A 10,674-nucleotide genomic window follows, 5' to 3' on the forward strand; every position below is an offset into this window, starting at 1 on the left:
TCTTCTAAAAACGATAAACATGAAATTACTTGTCTCGAAAAATAAAAATATTAAAATTTGTGAGAAATCTTGAGGGAAGTTTGAGTAGTTAAATTCACTATTTCTAATTTCACCTTAAAAGTGGTTTTTTCAAAAATTTCATGATTTTATTTCATTTAATACGTATGCTTAAATTTTAAATATTATTTAATAATTTTTTAATTTAAAATTTTTATTAATCTAATTGATGTGTTTTTGAATCGATGAATTCTAAAAAAATCTCCAAAATTTAAATATCAAATTCTAAAGTTTTTGTCCTTCATGAAAATTTTAACTCTAATGTAAAAAAAAAAGTCCATAAATCTCATTTAATTTTTTTTAACCATAAATCTCACCGAGGAGATAGGGTATTGGCCGGTTGTGCAAGCAGAACTGTGGGCGATTGCCGATGGTGTTGATGTCGCATGGAATGCTGGATATCGTCGTGTTGAAGTTGAGTGTGATTGTCTTCAGGCGATTAATGGTCGAGATAATAGGAATGATAGCGCTGCTGCTTTGTCAAGGATCAAGGAGTTTTGCAATAGAGACTGGCAAGTTAGCTTTTCCCATATCTACAGAGGTGCGAATATGGTAGCTGATCCTAATGGTTAGATCCATTTGTTTGATATACCACCAGAGGAAGCTACCTCTTTTCTGAGGGACGATTTTAGAATTGCACCCACTTTTGTGACCTCTCGAAATATTGTTTAATTGCTATATATATTCTTCCTCCAAAACCGTATTTTGACATTCATTAAAATTTTACATTGATATTGTATTAAACATTAACCCTTAATTGATGGTCATTATCACTACAAGAAACATAGGAATTATTAATGTTGAAAGTGGTCACAAAATGCTACTTTATTGTGACGACAAAAAATCATTGCGGGTTGTTGTGTATATGTTCGTCGTCTAAAGTATACTCAACGACTTTGCAGATTAAAAGAAAAAAAACATTTTTAATTATATATATATTGCAACGACTTTTGTTATTTTCAAATATAATGTTTTTAGAAACAACTTAATTTATTTGCTGAAAAATGCTTTAGTTGCAATACAATTGGTTACGATATCTTTAACCTAATGACAAGATTTTAGTTACAAAAACTATTGGGTAGCAACAATTTATTGGTTGCAAAATTGAATTTGTAGCAATGTAAATTTAGAGGCTAAATATTTTATGAAGTAATATTATAATGATTGTCAAATATTATTTTGTGATGACATTTTAGTTGGTTGTGTATTAGATTGTGCATCGACTAAATGTCATTTAAAAAAATATATTTTAAAGACCTTAAGATTTGACAAAATTAACGAAAAAGCCGATTTTGAAAAACAATAAAAGAAATAGGTTGAATTTTGAGATATCTAGGGAAATAGGTTGATTTTTGGACACATGAAAGAAAGTGCTTCTACCATGGTGCGGCTTTTGCTGACATGACGCTTATAAGGCAAAAGTGCACCCTGTAAGATGCACTTTACATTTTGCCCTATAGATGTCATGTCATCATATTTATTTTAGGGTTACGATTTTTTTAACCGTTCAATCGAAATTAATAAAAACTTGATGATTTTTATTGTTTATAGTGTGATAAACATGTTTTGTTTCTCAAGATGAGTAAAAAAAATTAAAGTCGTTATTTATTACTATAGTAAAATTCATAACACCGAGATTGGGGTTGCTTTTGTATCTGCCCAATCTATAAATTTGGGTTTCAACAGGAGTGTCAAACTAAATGAGTTTCTTTCAAGAATTAAAAAAATATATCGAGTTCAAGCTGGAGGAGAATTTCGAGATTGAAATATAGATAAAAAAATGTCAAAGAACCTTATAAGATATGATACGTTCGAGCCACACGATGATGTAGATGTTGAGTTAATGCTTGATGCGCATTGCTCAACTCGAAATGATGCAGTAGAGTTATATGGCTAGACGATGTAGAGGAAGTTGATTTGAGTTCTTCAACAGTTCTAATTAATACGTTTCAGGGTTTTGGTAACAACACGGTTGTTCGGTGATTTCATCAATGGGATAACATCTGTTGAAATAATAAAATTAAGGTATTAAAACTGAAATATAGTTTTAGATTTTAGGTATTAGTCTATAAAAGGAACAACTTAGGAGTGAATTTTTCACTTAATTAAAACTCAACTTCAATACTTAAATACAAGGAGAGAGATTCTAAATTCATTAATTCAGTAAGAACAATTTAGTGATTTTTTTTCTTCTTCATAATAAATCCTATAATTAAATTAAGCTGTAAAGTTTAATGGGTTTTGTTATTGAATATTCGAATAATAAATATTTTTTAAAAATGTCAGAAAAATCCAAATGTAATTGCCAATCCTACTAATTTGATAAAGACATGGCTGAATTCCCACTCGTTGGATCCGTAACTTAGTGGAGAACAATTTTGTATTGGGGAAATTTTAAATTTGCTGTAATGTTTGGCCGTAATTAGTTCATCCTTCACTCTCTCTCTCTCTCCATTTATGATTGGTTTTGGCAGAAATTTCAAAGGGTCGCAGTTAAGAGAACATGGCATCACCTTCACCCTCCCTACCTACCTCTACACAATTCATCTTCTGTTATCTTCTTTCACTAAATCCCTTATTAGTTGAGATTTTAACCTAAATCCTAAACTACTCTGCATATAAACAACACTTTTAATACCATGAATGACCCACCTATTTTAAGCTTTGTTCTGATTAAGACCTACCTTAAGCAAAGATAATGGAATCCAAGGAATTTGAACATCTCTTTCATCTTTGATCTATCAAAAAAGATCTCTCTTTTTCATCGTTTCTAAATACCCAAAGCTCTTCCGTCTTTAAGTTTTCAACCTCCAACTTTGGGGTTAAGTTAGAGAAAAATACCGTTTTTAAAAATAATTAAGGGTTTAGACCATTTTTCTCAAATTTAAGGAAATAGGTCAATTTTGAAAAGAGAAACAGAAAACACGTCTTGCAGGACGTATTTTTTGTTTCTAAAAAAAATATATTTTTTGTGTTGGGTGTTGAAAATTTGGGGAGAAAGATTTATTTGTATTTGTGTTTGAGAGAGATATTATGATAGTTTTAAGATATGTTTGAGTTCATGGTGGCGCGATGACGCTTGAAGACCCACACATTTCATCTACCATGTGGGGATGGAACAATCATCTTTGAAGATGCCGCATTGCAACTTGGGCTCCCAATTCACGGTGGTTATATGGTCATGGGTTGAAGTATAACTAGGGCTCTCAATTGAAGGTAGTTATGCGATCACGGGTTCAAGTTTTATGTCACCAAAAGAGGATACTTTATAAACCCCATACATAAGTTTGAGATCATAATCATAAGAGAAAAAATGGACTTTCTAGTATAACCAACTTATTATTTTTCTCCATCTCCATCAAAATAGTATCATTAACCTCATTGTCTAAAACCTATGACAGAGTTGGGGCAAGAAGACTTTCAAGGGGTAAGTGATTGTGATAGTGGTGAAAAAATTGAAACTCGAGTCGAGGCGACAACAATTGTAGTTATTAATAAGTTCTTTAATCACAATAATTATTGTCGCCCCAAGTCACGTTTTAGCTTTTCTCCTATGACGACATTGCCTACTCATTTCCTCCTCCGGCAGTAGATATGACTTACAGTGAAGTCTAAACCATGTCATGTAATCCGGAGAGATCATCGAATCTGGTAGGAGAATTGGTTCAAGCATAGGTATGAAATTGTACTTATGTTCCCAAATGTAAATATATTTGGCATTGAATTTAGGTCAATCTTCATTTGTTCTCCCCCATAAGTCAATCTTGTGAAGCTCATCGAGCTCTTAGGGTGACGACGGAATACTTTGCATAAACCCAACACACGACCGAATTCATGCATCTCGACTACTGCAAAAACTATCAATGACACTTTGACATGCCAGATATTACGATTTGCAAAAAAAAATTGATCAAGATGCATTCCTGAATTCTCGAATCAAAGAATAATTGTAACATCCCTACCCAATTTAGTCGCTGGAACTGAGCTATAAGAGGTTACCACACAAAACTCACAAAACATACACATACTTTAATCATACATGGTGGACCATGCCACTGACCAATATGTGGCGGGTTAATCCAGCGGGTCGTTCATCTAAGCATTAAACTCAGATAGCTAAATTGTGGACTATTCTACGTACACAACTTTTGCGGAAAGTAAGATGAACATCTAAATTGGTAAATTTATTGCATATACTTAAAATGGCGGACTATTTCGCGGATACCCTACACTGTCACAAGTTTCGTGAAACTTAAAACGCAGAACGTAATAGAACAAAATTCATTTATTCATTCACATAGTTACATCATGAAAGTCTAAAATAATATTTAACACGTTTGTTTAAAGATGACCAAACAACTATATACATGTCTCTTAGATTGACTTAAATAAAATCAAGAGTCTACTACAACCTCGGCGAATAGTGTGAACTTCTTACTGATCTAACTGCCACACTCTGAACATTAAAAATCTACAAGATAAAAGCAATCTAGGCATAAGTATTAAGAATACTTTGTAAGCTCATACGAATTCAATAATTGAATTACCTCAAATAATAATTATATGATAATTTAATACACAAACACAGTTTACCTATTCGCCAGTTTACCTATTCGCCAATACAATTCGCCAACAAGGTAAGTGCATTGACTTCATCACATATAGTATATCGAGTACACAACATGATGCAATGACACTTCATATCAAACTTATTCTCATAACTTTCACTAGTGCGGGCTCCAATTATAATAGTCAACTATTTCATTTCTCTTCATTCCTTAACTTGCCAATTTCACATTTCTCATGTTTTATAGTACTCGATGAACATTGTAAAAGAACTCAAAACATAGGTATGCTTTACATCAGAGCTCGTCCAAGCTAAACATGTATATAGGTGTCAGGTTACCCGTCTAAGCTAAACATTTATCAACACAATGAAAGCCTGACCAAGGCTGCATATACGTGTAAGGTTATCAGTTCAGGCTAAACCTTTGAAACAACATTAGATTACCAGTTCGGGCTAAATTTGTGCCACATGTTTCTTCGAGTTTGCAACAAATGTTGGATCTCGAAATCATTAGAAAGTAACATGTAACCATGTGTTTGAGACTTTCACTAAGTTTATCGGGACACTTTCATTTTGTAATCTTATTCACATTCTTTTGTATCATAATTCGATATTTCCTCTTTATATTCAATTATACAATTAAAGAACAAAAGAAATGAAAGTTAAACAATATTTATATTGTATGAACTTACTTGGAGTAATGATAACTTGCCACAATAATGTCTACTTAAAACCTTTTCCTTTATCGCGATCTTCTCTTAGCGGATTCAAATATTAATATATTACATAGTTTAATTCAATTTTTATCAACCAACATCATTCATTAGCTTATAAAACATATAAGTTAGTTTAATTCTATCACTCAAAATTCCCTTAAGCCTAACAAGTTATACAGTTGAGTCCCTTTATAACAAAGTTTATAGAAACCTCAAACTGATTTCGGAAGGTCTATACTTAAGCCCTAATATCCAGAATTAACAAATTTCCATATTACCAAGTGATCCTTTTTCATAACCTCACTTCTAATCTAATAATTTAACGCTACCATTTCAAGCATTCAATAGTGATAATCTCATGAAATCTTTAGCAGTTTTAGAAACGAACACCATTATTAGTTAGATTGAAACACAACCATCTAAAAAACATAAAATTAATGTACAACAAGTTCGATTTAACTTACCATGCAACAACACAAAGCTTGACCAACTTCTCTAGCTCAACAAAAAAGAAACACAGTGATGGAGAGGATGAAGGAAAGAAAATGAACTGTCTCTTTCCATCTACTATGATACGAAATATATATATCTAATCTAATTATTAATTAAGATTAACATCATCATAAGTAAGGCCAAAACCTATCAGACCACCTTATATATAAAAATGGCTAAATTATAATTTTAGTCCCTACTCGATCAACTTATTATTATTTGCAAAAGAAATCCATAATGGTCACTTCTACCACCTTTATGATTTTAACCTTGTACCATGATCAACTTTCTAATCAATCAAATTACCAAACCAGGTTTTCATACAACAATATAATATACTAATAATTATTAAATATTAAACTTACAAACTCAATTGGTAAACGGGGTTTCGAAACCACCGTTTTCGCCATCATTGAAAACAGGTTGTCACAATAACATCCATTCAAACTACAATACGAAATTATAAATTTTACTACGCACCTAATATTAAATTTCAAATACTTACGTAAATATTATATAATTGAAAAACTCATATAAATTTTTTATCATTGATCTCACAATAGTCGGATATCTTTGAGCTCGTCTGGTATACTCACATGACTCGTATCGTTGTTTCACATATCAAAAAATGTTATTTCAAAAATATAATAATGAAAAAAAATATGATGATAACTATAGTATTAAATGAATTTTACGTTATTATGAGTGGGAATTCATAAGAGGCGTCTACTCGGGGACGTATAAATGGTAGTCAATATCATACCCATGACTAAAGAAGGAGTATGCAATCACTGATTTTAATTTTTTGTGCTTCTGTTGCTCGAAACATCTCTCGACACAATGTCGCGGATACAACTGATCCCCAATTGAGTTGCCCCGCTTCTTTTAAGTTAACTAGTTATAGTAGCCACCTTAAATGTATCAGGTTTTGAGATTTATCTGGTAATAGAAGACCCCCGATTAACTTCAGGATGAATGCTCGTGCATATTATTATCTTTCAATAGCACTGGCAAAGTTGTTGATATAATTGAAATTGACTTCTAACAATTTCATCTCTATCTAGCTATCATTAAACTTGTCTGACATCTTGCCTAATAGTTGTTCGCAAATAGTGCTCCAATCCCCGATGCCCACAACCACCACAACGATTGCCCTATCAACCTATAAAGTGGGTTGTAATGTTACATCCTTGAGCATAATTGTACGCTCACCGCATGGAAGATGATATGCGTGTGTCTTGGGCCTCCATCTTTCCACCAAAACGCTGATAACTGAAGATCCAATTTAGTCCTCTCGAGCATACAAGACACGTGCAATAATCTTGCCTCTTGCAAGTGTTGTTCAATAACACATGGTGCCATCGCACTTCAATTGTCTATGTATGTCTCGATAATCTAATCTTTAGTCTGATTATATAAAAATAATTTTTTTAAAATTAATAACATTAACAAGTTAGTAATTTAATTAACTAAAATTAATATGAATTTCTTACCATTTGCAATTAGACGCCTGAAATGTGTTTGTCATCCAAATGAATATGCAACATTAACTTTTTAAAATTATAAAAATAAAATAAAATCAAAGAAATTATGAAATATAAAATTAAAACAATTAGTATTTAAGATAAATTGAATGAAAAATTGATAATAAAATAGTTGAGAGAATTGGGAGAATTATATTTGGATGCAAAAGAAAGAAAATGAGTTGATTATAAATAGCAAATAAACTAGCGGTTAGAAAAAAAAAATTAGTTGTTTGAAAAAAAATTGTTGGAAAAAGTTATCGTTTGATGAAAACACATCCAGCAGGTTGATTGACCCATATTTATACGGGCACCGTAAAACTTATTCGACACCTTCCCAAAAAATGGCTTGCAAAGGTCCTCTTTATGGGGAACGACCATTGACCTTGTGACGACTAACCCATCCACCGGTAAATCGAGTTGTAAAGCTATGTCCTTGAGTGTGATTGTATACTCGCCGCATGGAAGATGGAAAGTGTGTGTCTCAGGCCTCCATCTTTCCACCAACGCACTGATGAGTGTAGAATTAAGTTTGTAGCCCCCGAACATACGAGACACATGCAAAAATCTCGCGTCTTACAAGTAACCACGAATTTTAGTATTTGGTCTCTTTAAGTTTAGTATTTGGTCTCTTTAAGAAGTTATGTATGAACTCCTCCAAAATACAATAATCTAACTATTTATATTGATAAAAAAATAATTTTAAAAATTTTAAAGAATAAAATACTTTAAATTTAACTTAATTGAATATAACGAAATTTAAAATTTCATCTTTCCATTATCGCTTGAGCGACGGAAATGAGCTTGTTGTTGAAACAAATTAGAGAGGTTGTCATTCGTGAAAATTTAACCGAAATGAATAAAATATGGAGTAATTAAATAAAACTATAATATTTTTCAAAAAGTGTATTGGAAAATTTAGAACAAAACTTGAGAGAATTATTGAGAGTTTAGAAAGAATTGAGAGAGTTGGAATTGAGTGAAAAGAATAAAAATGACTTGGTATTTATAGGAAAAAAGTTACCGTTGAGACTCTTAAAAATTTTACCGTTCTCAATGTTAAAAAAAATGACCGTTAGTGAAAAGCGCACCCTGGCGCACTTTTACACACATTCTCTCAAAACAACATATTTTTAAAGTTTTTTTTTTTAAAAAAACCCCCTAAAAGCTAAGCAAATAAATAAAAAAAACCCTACATATATACCTTATTTTAAAAATTAAAATTTATATATATTTTAAAAAATTAAGATAATTTAAAGAAAGTTAAAATATAAAAAATATAAGATAATAATTTTGGGAACTTAAATAAGTTAATTAATGATTCAAGTTTATCATGTTAAAGTGTTTTATTTTATTTTGAAAAAGTTTTTAAATATATATATGGTTTCAAATGTATGTGCTCTAACATGAAATTAATTATATTGTAACAAGGTTTTAATTTGATTTGAAAAAATTTCAAATCAAGTTAGAATGATAAAATAAAATAATCATTTTATTAACTTAAAATTGTTTGGAAGGTTCACTCCTTGATATTTTTTCAAACTATTAAACCAAATGTAAATATATATGATATAAAATTTCTTCAATTTCATTAATTACTAGGATTAAATTTCAACAATTAATCACATAATTAATATGTGTATTACTAAAATCTAAAAGTTCCACTTAGATTTCTCCAACTTCTTCTAAATTTTCATTAATTAATGGGTAAAGCCTACTCAAACAATAAATTCTATGCAATCAATTTCCACTTTTTATGAACCTTACTATTTATATTTTCTTTTACAATATTTTTCAAATACACCAATATTAATTTAGAGATAAAATTATTTAACTATATTTATCTTCACTTTTTAACCATCCAAATAAGTTTGGTTTATGACTTTTATAATCAAGTTTTAAAGTCTCTTGAAAACTAAATTTTCAATGAAATAAAAATAATTAATAACGCTTATATGATATTTAATGAATAATATTTTTATACACAAAATTTAAGTTAATTCCACTACATTAAATGTAAAATATTAATTTAATACAGCAAAACTTAATTTTTTTTAAAATAGAATTTGGTTTAGGTAACCATGACCTTTAAACTTGTATTATATAAACCATTCAAACATTTCGGTTGAAATTGGTTTTAGATTTCTCGATTTTTCTTGTTCAACCTTAAATGAAACCACTAAATTTTTTTTGAACAATTTTATCATATGTTCTGATTATATATGCTCATTTTGACATAATACCTAGAATTACCCATAATACATTAGTGCACTCAAATCAACGTCTTCTTACATTGACAATAATGTTAATGTTGTTTTTGCTAAAACATGGAATAAGTAATAACATGGGTTAAAACAAAATATAGCTAACGTATAAATAAAAACATATATGCAATCCATATATATTGTCCTTACTCCTTAGAACAAGGGACCACCACCCATCAAATTCATCAAAAATTAAGACAAAAGGTTCACATGCATAATAGCATATATGTGATTGGTGCTATTGTGATATTCGGATCTGCTTGACTTTATAGAAAAGAAGAGGGTTTAGATTGAAAATGTTTGAAGCAGTAAATTCCAGTTGCTGGGTTTTGTTTTTTACCAACTTGAAAATCTGGGTTAAAACTGTCAGTCATGTTGTGGTATTTCTACACAAGTCTTAATATGTTTTGTTACGTAAGATGTCCCAATTCGTTTCATTTATGGAAAAGAAAAATCCTTGGTTAGATCTTGTGGGTGTGTGGATCTTAATTGATTCCTATAAGTGTGCAGTACTTGTCATTTACTTCAAGGACAAAACGTACGTGATTAGTGGATAATTTATGCTTTTAAAACCCAATTGCTTGACAGCAGTCACCAACACCTACTGTGATTAAGACCATAAATATTCGATCCTCACTAATAATCAACATCTAGTTGCTTCAAGCTGTTTTAACTCAAATTTCAGTCTCTAACAATGTTGTTTTTTTTTTTAAAGTAAAACAAAAAATTACAATGATGTATTCACAGATAAATTGCCTCTAGTGTTTTCTTCTTTTAGAACTTTTTTTTATCTCTATAGGGTCATCAAATATGTGTAAAACTTAACCATTCGAGAGGGTCATTTTTGCTATTGCCTCTACAATCTTGTTAGTTTCCCTAGGAACATATCTCAAGGACCACTTCTCTTTATTAACAATGATTTGTTTAATCCTCCTTATTAAAATAGCGTTGCTTCTTTCAGGTTTGTTATCGCTAATAGCTGTTACGACCTCTAGAATCGTATCTTTGCTTTTGAAGTATGTGCAAGCCATTCAATATACCTCAAAGCTCAGCAA

This window comes from Gossypium raimondii, chromosome 5, assembly GCF_025698545.1.
Source record: "Gossypium raimondii isolate GPD5lz chromosome 5, ASM2569854v1, whole genome shotgun sequence".
NCBI lineage: Eukaryota > Viridiplantae > Streptophyta > Magnoliopsida > Malvales > Malvaceae > Gossypium > Gossypium raimondii.